This window comes from Phyllopteryx taeniolatus, chromosome 7, assembly GCF_024500385.1.
Source record: "Phyllopteryx taeniolatus isolate TA_2022b chromosome 7, UOR_Ptae_1.2, whole genome shotgun sequence".
Classification (NCBI taxonomy): domain Eukaryota; kingdom Metazoa; phylum Chordata; class Actinopteri; order Syngnathiformes; family Syngnathidae; genus Phyllopteryx; species Phyllopteryx taeniolatus.
This window is the reverse complement of record NC_084508.1, coordinates 227,501-240,000: the sequence shown is the minus strand read 5'-3', so window position 1 is coordinate 240,000 and position 12,500 is coordinate 227,501. Positions and strand designations below refer to the sequence as shown.

The 12,500-nt window shown below is 44.7% G+C and overlaps 1 protein-coding gene and 1 long non-coding RNA gene across 6 annotated transcripts in view; one reads left to right on the top strand and one right to left on the bottom strand.

Annotated features, from left to right (window-relative positions):
* Window positions 1–12,500, bottom strand: part of ect2 (epithelial cell transforming 2) — a 242,668-nt gene that overhangs the window by 76,206 nt on the left and 153,962 nt on the right. The gene's annotated exons all lie outside the window — the stretch shown is intronic.
* LOC133480989 (uncharacterized) overlaps window positions 8,997–12,500 on the top strand; it is a 6,322-nt gene continuing 2,818 nt past the window's right edge. The window contains exons 1-2 of one of the 2 annotated variants that reach the window (XR_009789415.1): window positions 8,997–10,876; window positions 11,964–12,500. The exon at window positions 11,964–12,500 is cut by the window's right edge and continues 2,818 nt beyond it. This is a non-coding gene — a long non-coding RNA (uncharacterized LOC133480989). The remainder of the gene's footprint in view (window positions 10,877–11,963) is intronic. The other variant, XR_009789414.1, reaches the window with a different exon arrangement.

Below are 12,500 nucleotides of genomic sequence, written 5' to 3'. Positions count from 1 at the left end.
TTTCATGTCAGACGACCTTGAGCGGGCACGAAAGAAGTATCTTTGAAGAATATTGATTCTTGAAAGAGAACTCTTAGGTACGGGTCTAAAGTGTACTCGTAGCGAAGGAGGTAGCACTGTTTCGTGTCCAAGAAACGACAACCAGCCCCCCTCAAAAATCTCCCACTCTAGGGTGAGTGTGAGAAGCCATTCAAAGTGAATGGACATGATCGGCGACCTGCTGCTCTGGTCGGCCGTGAAGCTACTGATAGCGAGTTTGTTAGAGCGTGCTGCGAGGCGCTCAAGGGAGGGAGGGGCTGAGTTGAGGGATGGAATAAGTCGCCTGCTAAGGAAAAGCAGGGCTTATGGTTAAACTGTATTCAACCAACAAACAGAAGAAAAGGAGACGGCAGCCAGGACACTTATTACCGTCGGTGACAGTCTTTCGGGAGCTACATAATGATGAACTAGATTATGAGCCTAAACTATGTTTTGTAGTATTTAGGCTTCCAGTGGTGGGTACGGATACCCATCGTTTTTGTAGGTTACATTAAATTTCCATTGTTGACTCATTTCCCTTATTCCCTATTATCCTACTGCGGCATACCCCTTAGCATTTATCGTCCTTTTTCCATAATAGGAGACACTTTAACTCAGTCAGTTGACTTCGGTATTCCCTTGCCGAGGTCCCCTTTCCCCTTGCCCTTCCTTTTTGCCATTTTAGCCAAATTTTGATTTTTCTGCCAACAAGCATTACTTTAGTTTTTCTTCGGAAGTGGACTAATTTTGATTTTTCTACCAACAAGGATTACTTTTGTTTTTCTTCGAAGGTGGACTGCTTTTGATTTTTCTACCGAAAGGGACTACTTTAGTTTTTCTTCGAAGGTGGATTAATTTTGATTTTCTACCAAAAAGGACTACTTTGATTTTTCTTCGAAAGTGGATTAATTTTAATTTTTCCTTTTCTTCAAATGAGAATGGATTTTGAATAAACCGTACATAAACAGGGTATGTCCCTGAACGCAGTGAGTAACCATCCCATCGTTTAATAAAGGATGTTAGTCAGTGAGGCCAGGTGAAACGCTCACGACTAATTAGTCCAAGTGAGTAGAGGCGACCCTGTAAGAGCGGAGCTGAGTAACCAGGAGCTGTAGTACGAGCCCATGACCCTATGCGCTACTGGGGGTGGAATCGGAGACCCGACCTCTAGGACAACATGAAATACCAATAAGACTCGTGCTATATAACGGGGGCTTGGAAGAATGGCCGCCCGGAGTAAGAAGGATGGTAGAGACAGAAAATCCATCCATTCGACCCTTAGAACTCCCGACAACGGTGGAGAAAGCAGTCAAAGGACAAGGCCAGTTTCAGGCAGAGAAACCCGAAGAAACTGGAGTAATGACAATAATAGTGGATCACCCTGGAAAAGACTACAATCGAAGAGAAGCTCCCCACTGGTTTGAGTGTTGGATAAAGATGATGGAAAGGTACAATGTTGTTGAATTAGTTAGCACTAGCGATGGGTGGGATCCGATAACGGAAATAAAATGTAAACTGGTGGACAGTGAAAGGGCAAGGGCAGTGCCCAGATACCAGGAACACCGAGATTACATTCAGAGAATAAAAATGCTCACGGAAACGAAGAAAGTGCCAGGTCTTAACACCTTGAGCGAGGAAGACTCGGATATGGAACCAGACACGGGATTTATCCCACGAGCGAAAGAGGACCAGGAGGAACAAAAGAGAAAGGCGAGGTTGACATGGCAAATGACTCCCCTTATTAGAACAGAGCCTTTGCCGCCCTTGCCAAAGGAAACCAAGAAATGTAAAGCTGGAAATGGAATAACAATGTGCCACCATGTAGGGAGCCCTTGGGACGTATGCGGGGATGCCCCGGTGATATTCACAAGTAAGAAACTGAGACCCTATAGTAAAACATTTTGGGCCGATTTGGATCTTACAGCGGGAGAAGAATACATAGCAGAGAAGGAACTAGAGTTGCAACGAAGAGAATCGGACTCGGAAGCAGTTGTGATAACCAGTGGGGGAGATTCGCCCTACTATATGATAGTACATGTCCCAGGGGAAAAGTGGACGACAGAAGTAGACCAAACACAGTATTTGGAAGAAATGACAGAAGCGCTAGAAAGAGGCATTGACAAAGCTTTAGAGAGTGGAGCCGCTCGAATAGTAATACATTTGAACGGAATAAAGTCAGAAAAAATGTCATGGAAGTTGGCTGAAACAGCGGCAGTCGGGCTTTTAAGCTGAGGGCATTGACCCCAGTAACTTTAGCCACAGGAGCTGAATTTGTGGTGGCAATATCAACAAGACAGAGGGGAGAGAGGATAAATGGAGCAAAAGAGGAGCTGTTAACTCAGATGCTACAGATATCCCGAACTCAGCTGCAACTTCAACAAAACCCCAAAGCTAAGCCCAAAACACCGCCTCAGCCAGCTCCACAGATAGAGATCTACCCCATACCGTCACCTAGGAGGAGGAAGGAAGGAGCAGAACAGGACTCAGGATCACAAAGGGCTGAAGTGGAAATAGAAGACGAGGAACCAGCAGGGCCAAATGAGCGGAGAAATGGAGGAAAAAGCCCTGTAAGAGGGGTAGTGACCTTCAGTCCCACTACCTCCACTCCCAAGTCGGTAAGTGACTCCTATCGAGCGCTACCTACACAGACACCTATACCTGGACCAAAGGGAAACCCGAGGCGATCACCTGGCGAAGTAAGGGAACCCGTCGGACACCCGTGGGCACCCGAAGGGGGAAGTGGGAACGAGAGTGACCGAGAGAAAGAAGACTGGGTGTGTATACCTCTCAGGGTCGAACCTGAGGCCGAGATAAGGGAGGAGGATTTGGACTCGCTGAATTCAGACGCAGCTCCTGAAGACCCTGAGCACCGACCTCCTAAGGTAGTCACAAGACCAACAAATAAAGGGAAGAAAAACCCACAACCAGTATTTAACGCATACAGAGCCTCAGAGAGGCTTGCCAGAGATATACAATTGGGATTTGTCCAAACTCAGGATGGGAGAAAGACTTTCGTACCAGAAGCGGGACAAAAAGAATATCCCTATCCATTTGGTTGGTTAGAGAAAATGGATGAGGACATGACTTTGAACGTAAGAGTCACACATAGAGAAGCAGCAAACATTTTGCAAACTCCCACGTATCATACGTTAGTGGGACATATGGAATTCACCAAGAATTTCAGAGAAGGCTTCGTGGCAGTAATGTATGATATTTTGCTCAGGAAACTTAAACAAGCGGTGTATCAAAGACCACAAATTGAATTAAGAGCTGAAGAGGACTTGGAAATGGACGCTGGGGCAATGGCGGCCCATGTCAACCCTACAAGTCAGCCCTCTCAGTATAGGATGCCTCTAGGAATGACAACAGTTGGACCTAACTCCATGTATCAGCCGAACAACACGGAAAGAGACATGCGAGAATTTAGGGCTTTGAAATAATTGGTCCGGCCAAAAACTCAGAAAGAAACAGCTAAAGATTATTTAATTGAGATGTGGCCTATGGTCAGAGACGCTCATGGAGGGAAAATTGCCACGAAAATATTGCTGCAATATATTATTGCCAATCCCATTGGACCCAATGAAACATCACAGGAGGTCTATGAGAGATGGGTGGACAGTGAAGATGAAGACGAAGAGGCTCATAGAATGAGAGCTAGGGAGCAACTCAAGCAAGGAGTAACGCTATTGAATGTATGGCATAAAACAAGACAAGTCATAGCTCCAAGCAGATATGTTAAAGTGCTGCGAATGATTGTAAAAGAAATGGGAAATGAAGCTACTTTTGTGAAGATGGCACCAGACAGCACAGCACAAAAAAATCGAAGCTTCCATTAAGCAATGGGATCGACTGACTAAATTACACAGCGAGAAGAGGAAAGCGGCACCAACTGACTACCGCTCGCGCGGGAATAATCAACAGTCAACCCAGAAAGCGACGCAGTCTTCCCAAAGAACAGCCGAAAGTCAGAAACCAACTTCCCAAGCAGGACAACAACAAACGGCGAAAAAGAAGGAATTTGGAGCATATATACCCAGAGACCAATTTCTCAAAATGACACCAGACGAAAGGAAGGCCCACCTTGAGGCTCACAAAGCTGCCGCCTCAGGAGGGCCCAGAAAATGATGAAAACCGAGGCACGGGTCACCCTGGAAGGAGTCTATCGGATAGGGGATGAGCTCTACGCAAAGTTGGAAGGAGTACCCTTTTTGGTGGACACCGGGGCCGAGGTGTCAATGACCCGTGAAACCTTGAGAAAAATTGGACACCTAAGAGTGAAGGTAGCTGATGGTTCTATTACAGAAATGCCAGTCGGAATTTGGAGAGGAATTGTGTGGATTATGGGACCATACAACCTATTAACACTACGAGACGTAGAAGGGCTGAATAAGCCTAGAAATAAACGACAAACAGCATTGAAACAATGGAAGAAGATGAAATTAGCAACAGTGAGGGTTGGACCCACCAGGATAAACCCAGAATACGAGTGGTATAAACCAGTGGATATATCAGCAGTAAAGGCCCAACAAATTCAAGAAAGCAACTTGTCGCCAGAAGGGAAAAAGAGGTTAAATGAAATAATGGAAGAACCGTCCGTGGCCCACTTTAAGAATGATTGTGGAGACCTAGGACAGAAGTACTTGCACACCATAAGTGGGGGAGTGCACCCGGCGGTGAGACAATACCCTCTTAACCCGGGGGCCGTGGCTGAAATGGCAATGATAGTGAAAGAGCTGTCAGCGCTTGGAATAATTCGTGAGGAACCAAATACAATAACAAACAGCCCAATTCAGGCTGTCAAGAAGCCTGAATCGGTAGGAGGGGGATGGAGGCCAGTTATCAACTTTAAAGCTCTGAACCGCCGAACGGTGGCTAATCGAGCAAGCCTCATAAACCCCCAGGCGTCTTTGAAAACGCTGAGAGTGAAAAAATATAAAACATGCATCGACCTGGCTAATGGATTTTTCTCCTTGAGGATTGCCAAAGCATCGCAAGGAAAGACGGCATTCACACATAAGGGGAAATCGTACGTCTGGCAGAGATTACCCCAGGGATAGAAAAATTCCCCAAATGTTTCAATCAGCGGTTATGGACGTTTTGGAGGGACTGCCAGTCACGATTTATATAGACAACATATTCATCGCGAATGATACAGAAGAAGAACATTTGAACATCTTACAAACTGTAATTCAAAAAGTGACGGCAGAAGGACTGAAACTCAATCTAAAGAAATGCCAATTTGCTAGATTCTAAGTAGACTACTTGGGGTTCCAAGTGTCGGACGACTTGGGACTTCCGGACGCTTATCGACAGAAGATTGAACAAATCCTACCCCCAACGTCCGAGAGGGAATTGCAGAGGATACTCGGACTATGTAACTATGTTCGGGATCATGTCCCCGATTATCAAAAATATGCAAAGCCCCTTTATGCCCGTCTGAGGAAAAATCCTGAAGAAGGAAAGTCTAAAAGCTGGGATTGGTCAGCGAAAGACCAAGAGAACATAGAAGAATTGAAAAAAGCAGTAAGAAACGCTGTACAACTAGAGCCAAGGGGTTTGGATACGAGATTGATCGCTAAAGTGGAGTGCGAAGAAGACTCGGCTATGGTGAGCGTCAGTAACGAGGGAGCTGGCTTGGTAACCTTATGGACTTACACCCTGAGCAGCGTGGAAAATAAGTTTCTCCGGGAGGAAAGGGAACTGGCAGTGCTAGCCAGGTACTGGGGGACGTTGAAGGATTTAGCCCAGGGACAAGGAATAAAGGTCATCACACAGAGCCAAGTTCATCGCTATTTGCGTAAAGATACCATTGAAAGCACTAAAGCGACCAACGTGAGATGGGGGAGATGGGAAGATATCCTACTTGACCCCGATTTGTAGATAGGACCGATAACCCCCTCGTCAAAGAAACGAGTAAAACCAGAGATAAAAGCAGAAAAACCATATGAATGGATTCTCTATACAGATGGATCGAAAAAAGGTGGAGACCAGTCTGCCCACTGGGGATTCATCCTTAAACATGAGGGGGAAGAAAAGAGCCGTCGTAAAGGTGTGACCCCTGGCAGTGCCCAAGCCGGGGAGGTTACAGCCGTATTGGAAGGACTGTTGGAGGCTATAAGGCTACACGTGGGACGTGTAATGATAGTAACGGACAGTCATTATTGTGCACAAGCTCTTAAAGAAGACCTGTCCATTTGGGAGGAAAGTGGATATGAGGGAACGAAGGGCAAATCAGTTGCCCATGCGGAATTATGGAAAGAAAATAGCCGAGTTGAGGTTAAATATGAACATAAATGTTGCCCACCACAGAGCCCAGATTAAGGTAGGGGCTCATTGGAGAGGGAATGATGATGTTGATAAATACGTCCAAGAGAGAAAGTTAGTTGTTGTAGGAGCAGACGGATGGGACAAGACCCCCGGAGGAAAAGTGGTCCCAGACGAGTTTGTGCGTGAGGTTACTACGGCCGTACATGAAGCGCTAGGCCATGGAGGTACCTTACCCACAAAGAAGGAGCTGGAAAGACTGGAGCTTTGGATCTCGGATAAGAAAATCTGAGCTGTGTTTCGGGACTGCGAGCAATGTAATAAATACAACGCAGGACGCCGAGGACAGCGAGCGGAAGGATTGAATATCAAGAGCACTGTGCCATGGGCATCAGTCTGCATGGACGTAGCAGGCCCCATGGGAGTGAATGGCACGAAAGGTGAGAAGTACCTAATCGTGCTAGTGTATTCGATGTCAGGACATTTTGGATTAAAAGCAGTGCGAAAAGCTAATGCTAAAAGTGTGATCAAGACACTGGAAGAAGGATGCATGTGGCTAGGAATAACAAAAGAGTTAAGAACAGACAATGGAACCCATTTCAAAAACGCTGCGGTGGACAGGTGGTGTCAAAAATGGGGAATAAATAGAATTTATTCACCGCCTTACACCCCCCAAGCCAATGGTGTGGCTGAAAGGACCATTGGTTTGGCTAAAAATTGGCTAGGGAAAAATGCTAATGGAAAAGAATGGAGTGGCAAGTTGGTAGAATTGGTCAAGGACTTGAATGGGAGGCACAGGACTGGAAGACCGTCCCCTTCAGAGGAATTGAACCAACGCCCCTTTGTCGCCCCTGATATTGGCCGAATAAAAAAGGAGGCAAGTCTCCAGAAAGAGAGGTGCCCGTTACAAGTGGAACAGCGAGTGTGGGTCAAGTCACATGGCGTATCCGACGAGCAAGCAGTAAAAACCAAATATGAAAATCCTGACATCGTAGAAGAATTGTTGGACAGAAACACAGTGCGCCTCAAGGAGAGAGGGATCCAAGGGGTAGAGCAGCTTAAACCAATACCAGTTGATTCGGTTCGAAGCCGAGGAAAAAACAAGATATGAGTACTGAAACGGATCAAGACGTTCCACCTTTTATCAAGCTGGCCATGATGAAAGGTGTTGTGGTCACACGGAGGACTACGAGTGGAGTAATGGCCGGAAGAGCATTTAAACTATTGGCGAATGCTAAAAGGGGATATCTATCCAAGGAGATGGAGAGTTTGTGTTGGCACCATGTGAATCAAGGCTGTGTCTCCTGCGGAAAAAACGAATCACAGGTTAACAGAAGGCATGGAACTACCCAGGATTGGACAGCCGGTTCCCCGACCTTGGAGAATTTAGGCCCAGTCAAAGTACTTGACGCCTACATATGCGAAAGTTGCAGAGTGAGATATTTGACCAGATTAAGATTTTATGCCCAATGGGATTGGAACCCACAAGAAAATGAAGGACAGAGAAACTGTGAATGTTGGTGGGATGGACTAACGCTACTATATTGTGACCACTGCTGGAGTAGGGTCCAGGATGGAACATTGGTGTTAGCCGGTCGAGCAGAGGGATGGCAGGTGACCAAGGCAGAGATATATATATATATATACATATACATACATGTATATATGTATATATATATATATGTATATATACATATATATATATATATACATATACATATACATACATGTATATATGTATATATATATATATGTATATATACATATATATATATATATACATATACATATACATACATGTATATATGTATATATATATATATGTATATATACATATATATATATATATACATATATATATATATATATACATATATATATATACATATATATATATATATATACATATATATATATATATATACATATATATACATATACATACATGTATATATGTATACATATATATATGTATATATACACATATATATATATATATATATATATATACACACGTGTGTGTGTATATATATACACATATATATATATATATATATGTGTGTGTGCGGCTTATCCATCCATTCATTTTCTACCACTTATCCAAGGTCGGGTCGCAGGGGCAGTAGCTTTAGCAGGGATGCCAGGCCTTCCCTCTCCCCAGCCACGTCATCCAGCTCTTCTGGGGGGATCCCGAGGCGTTCCGAGGCCAGCCGAAAGATGTAATCTCTCCAGCGTGTCCTGGGTTGTCCCCGGGGTCTCCTCCCGGTAGGACATGCCCGGAACACCTCACCAGGGAGGCGTCCAGGAGGCATCCGAATCAGATGCCCCAGCCACCTCATCTGGCTCCTCTCGATGTGGAGCAGCAGCGGCTCTACTCTGAGATCCTCCCGGATGACCGAGCTACTCAGCCTATCTCTAACGGAGAGCCCGGACACCCTGCGGAGGAAACTCATTTCGGCCGCTTGAATCGGGAATATTGTTCTTTCGGTCACGACCCACAGCTCGTGTCCATAGGTGAGTGTAGAATTTCATCCCCGACTCAGAGAGAGCACTCCACCCTTTTCCAACTGAGGACCATGGTCTCAGATTTGGAGGTGCTGATTTTCATCCCAACCGCTTCACACTCGGCTGTGAATCGCTCCACTGAGAGTTGGAGATCACGGCTTGATGAAGCCAACAGAACGACATAATCTGCAAAAAGCAGAGATGCAATACTGAGGCCACCAAATTGGTCCGCCTCTATGCCTTGGCTGTGCCTCGAAATTCTGTCCATAAAAGTTATGAACAGAATCGGTGACAAAGGGCAGCCTTGGCGGAGTCCAACCCTCACCTGAAACATTTATTGCTGGCAATGCGGCCCAAACCTTGAGACTGGTCGTACATGGACCGAACATCCCGTATCATTGGGTTCGGTACCCCATTCTCCAAAGGACGCCTTCTCCAAGTCCATAAAACACATGTAGACTGGTTGGGCGAACTCCCCCTTGAGTACCCTGCCGAGGGTGTAGAGCTGGTCCACAGTTCCATGGCTAGGACGAAAACCACACTGCTCCTCCTGAATCCGAGATTAGACTCTCCTCTCCAGCACCCCTGAATAGACCTTACCAGGGAGGCTGAGGAGTGGGATCCACCTATAGTTGGATCACACCCTCCGGTCCTCCTCTTTATAAAGGGGGACCATCACCCCAGTCTACCAATCCAGAGGGACTGTCCCTGATATCCACGCGATGTCGCAGAGCTCCGTCAACCAGGACAGCCCCACAACATCTAGAGCCTTTATGAACTCCAGGCGAATCTCATCAACCCCTGGGACCTTGCAACTGAGGAGTTTTTTTAACCACATCGGTGACCTCAACCCCAGAGATAGGAGACTCCGCCTCAGAGATCCTAGACTCTGCTTCCTCATGGGAAGGTGTCTCAGTGGAATTGAGGAGTTCTTCCAAGTATTCTCCCCACCGACTCACAACATCTCCAGTCGAGGTCAGCAGTGCCCCATCCCTACTATACACAGTGTTGATGGTGCACTGCTTCCCCCTCCTGAGACGCCGGATGTTAGACCAGGATTTCCTGAAGCCGTCCGGAGGTCTTTCTTCATGGCCTCACCGAACTCCTTCCATGCCAGAGTCTTTGCCTCAGCGACAATCCAAGCTGCATTCCACTTGGCCAGCCGGTACCCATCAGCTGCCTCGGGACTGCCACAAGCCAAAAAGGCCCAACAGGACACCTTCTTCAGCTTGACGGCATCCCTCACCATTGGTGTTCACCAATGGGTTCGTGGGTTGCCGCCATGACAGGTGCCAACCACCTTACGGCCACAGCTCCGGTCAGCCGCCTCAGCAATCAAGGTGTGGAACATAGTCCACTCAGACTCAAGTTCTGTTGAACTCCTTCTGACAGGGAATTCTGCCAGATGTTCACAGCAGACCCTCACAGTATGTTTGGGCCTGCCAGGTCAGACTGGCATCTTCTCCCACCATCGGCGCCACCAGGTGGTGATCAGTTGACAGTAGATGACACGACCACAAAGTCGAACTGCGGCCTAGGTTCTTCTGGTGCCAAGTGCACATATGGACAGCCTTATGCTTGAACATGATGTTTGTTATGGACAATCCATGATGAGCACAGAAGTCCAAGTTTTAACCCTTGTTTAACAATTAATTTTGCCTGTAAAAAAAATAAATAAAAAATCTGATTCGGTGGTAGAAAATTGCTCGACTATCTCCTAATGCAGTTGATAATTGATGTGGTAAAAGATCCAACGTTCTTAGTAGTGCATTTGATAAACTTACTTTCAACTTACGGTCCTATCCACACCATGCACTCCCGGAGTTAGAAGTGTGGGGGTAATGTATGAATTGGTAACAGTGCTTTAACAGTCAACATTCTTTCTGTGCAATAATAGAGGGGTGTTCCGTCAAATGTGGCTATTTCATGCCCACAGCTTTGGGCTATAGGTGGTTTCTTAGAAACAGGGCGGCGTTTCTCTCTGTGAACCCAGCCACCCAACCAGATAATTTTGGCAACGATAGTGCCAAGACCTAGACCGATTCCAGCATGAAATACAGCGAGCTCTCTTGTTTACATTCACCATCACGTAAGTGTATTTTTAACTTTAAGAACTGCACAGCCTTTGGTCAAAAACTTCATGCATATTAAGCTTTCCCAGCATTAATGTGTATGGATAATAACTATAAAACATTGGTTACAGAGTAAAAATAAAACACAGAAGTGTTTGTTTGAGTCTTGTTTCAGAAGAAAAGTATATATTTCTTCGAGACACCCCATTTTTACTGGTAAATGCTATTTATTAGTGTTTTAATGCTGTATTGAACTAACAAACAAAGAAAAATCCCAATAAGTTGTCTACCATGTATTTTTCAAGTAAATAACTACACAAATGTGTCAGCCCTCACAGAGGGCCAATATGAAACCATATAATTGTTGAATTGACTTAAACTATTACTGCATATACACAACAAAATGTTGGATACTTAGTTTTGAAACACCAAAGTCCAGGATAATAGTCTGTTCAACGATTGTAATAGCACAACAATTTATTACATATCTAAGAAGACACCCCATTTTTGTCGGTAAACGCTGTTTTTAGTGTTTTAAAACTATATTGCAATGTATATTCGTCTTAATGCAGACTTGTTTGACTTCTTAGTCTAAATGCAGACATTATCCATCCAAATCTCTTCTTCTTCATGCTGATATGGTAAGATCTCTATTGTCTGCCTTCATCAATGAATAGTCTGAATGTCGGTAAATGTCATACATCAAAAAATCTATATTTTAATGATCCCAAAAAGTTATAATTCTTCTTTAATCGCCAACTCTATCGTTTAGTCCCACAGAGGGATGTCAAACTCAGACCACTTTATAATAACAGTCCCCTCAGAGGGCCGTGGTGACTGTGAAACCAAATAATTGTTTAATTGACTTCTGCTGGATAACTAGTTTTGAAACCAAGTCTGGGACAATAGTCTGTTCAACTTTTGCAATAGCACAATTTATTACATATCTGGAATTTTTTTTAATAGATTTTAGCAGGAATCATGGTTGTTGCCCTGACATGTTCAGGGGTGACTACGTGTGACCTTCCTCTATAACATTCTATTGTTTTACAAGAATGCTTTAATTATTCTACATGACACATGTCCTTGTGTGCCCCCACGAAGAAGCCATGGCTTCTGCTAAAAGCTGATAGATTCCTCCCACTGACCCGATGTCAACCCCCATGTCTCCTGTCCTGATTTTCCCCGACATGCCCTGGGGATGGCCACACATGACTCTTTGAAGTTATTGTTTTAAAACCCTTTGAAGCGCCAGATTTTATAGCATGGTGATACTTTTGTTTTATAACCCTTTGAAGTGCCAAGTTTTATTGTTTTTCAACACTTTCAAGTACCGTTTGTATTGCTTTATGCCTTATGACCGCTAGAGAAACCCATGACGTCACGTGATCAACACAAGCCAATAAATGTCAAAGAGTATAAACTACCAGACTATTGTTTTATTAGTCATTTAGAACTGCTGTTAATAGCGAGAGGACTTGGCATCATTTGCAGAATTGTCAAAAAAAAAAAAAAAAAAGTATTGCCATGACCGAATTACTGGTAACCTCTTATTGCTCAGTGACTTTGTTTTGATGTTTTTATGTCTCAAAAGTATTTACTGTCAATTGACTGTCTATTGTCGTACTAGAGCTGCTCCAA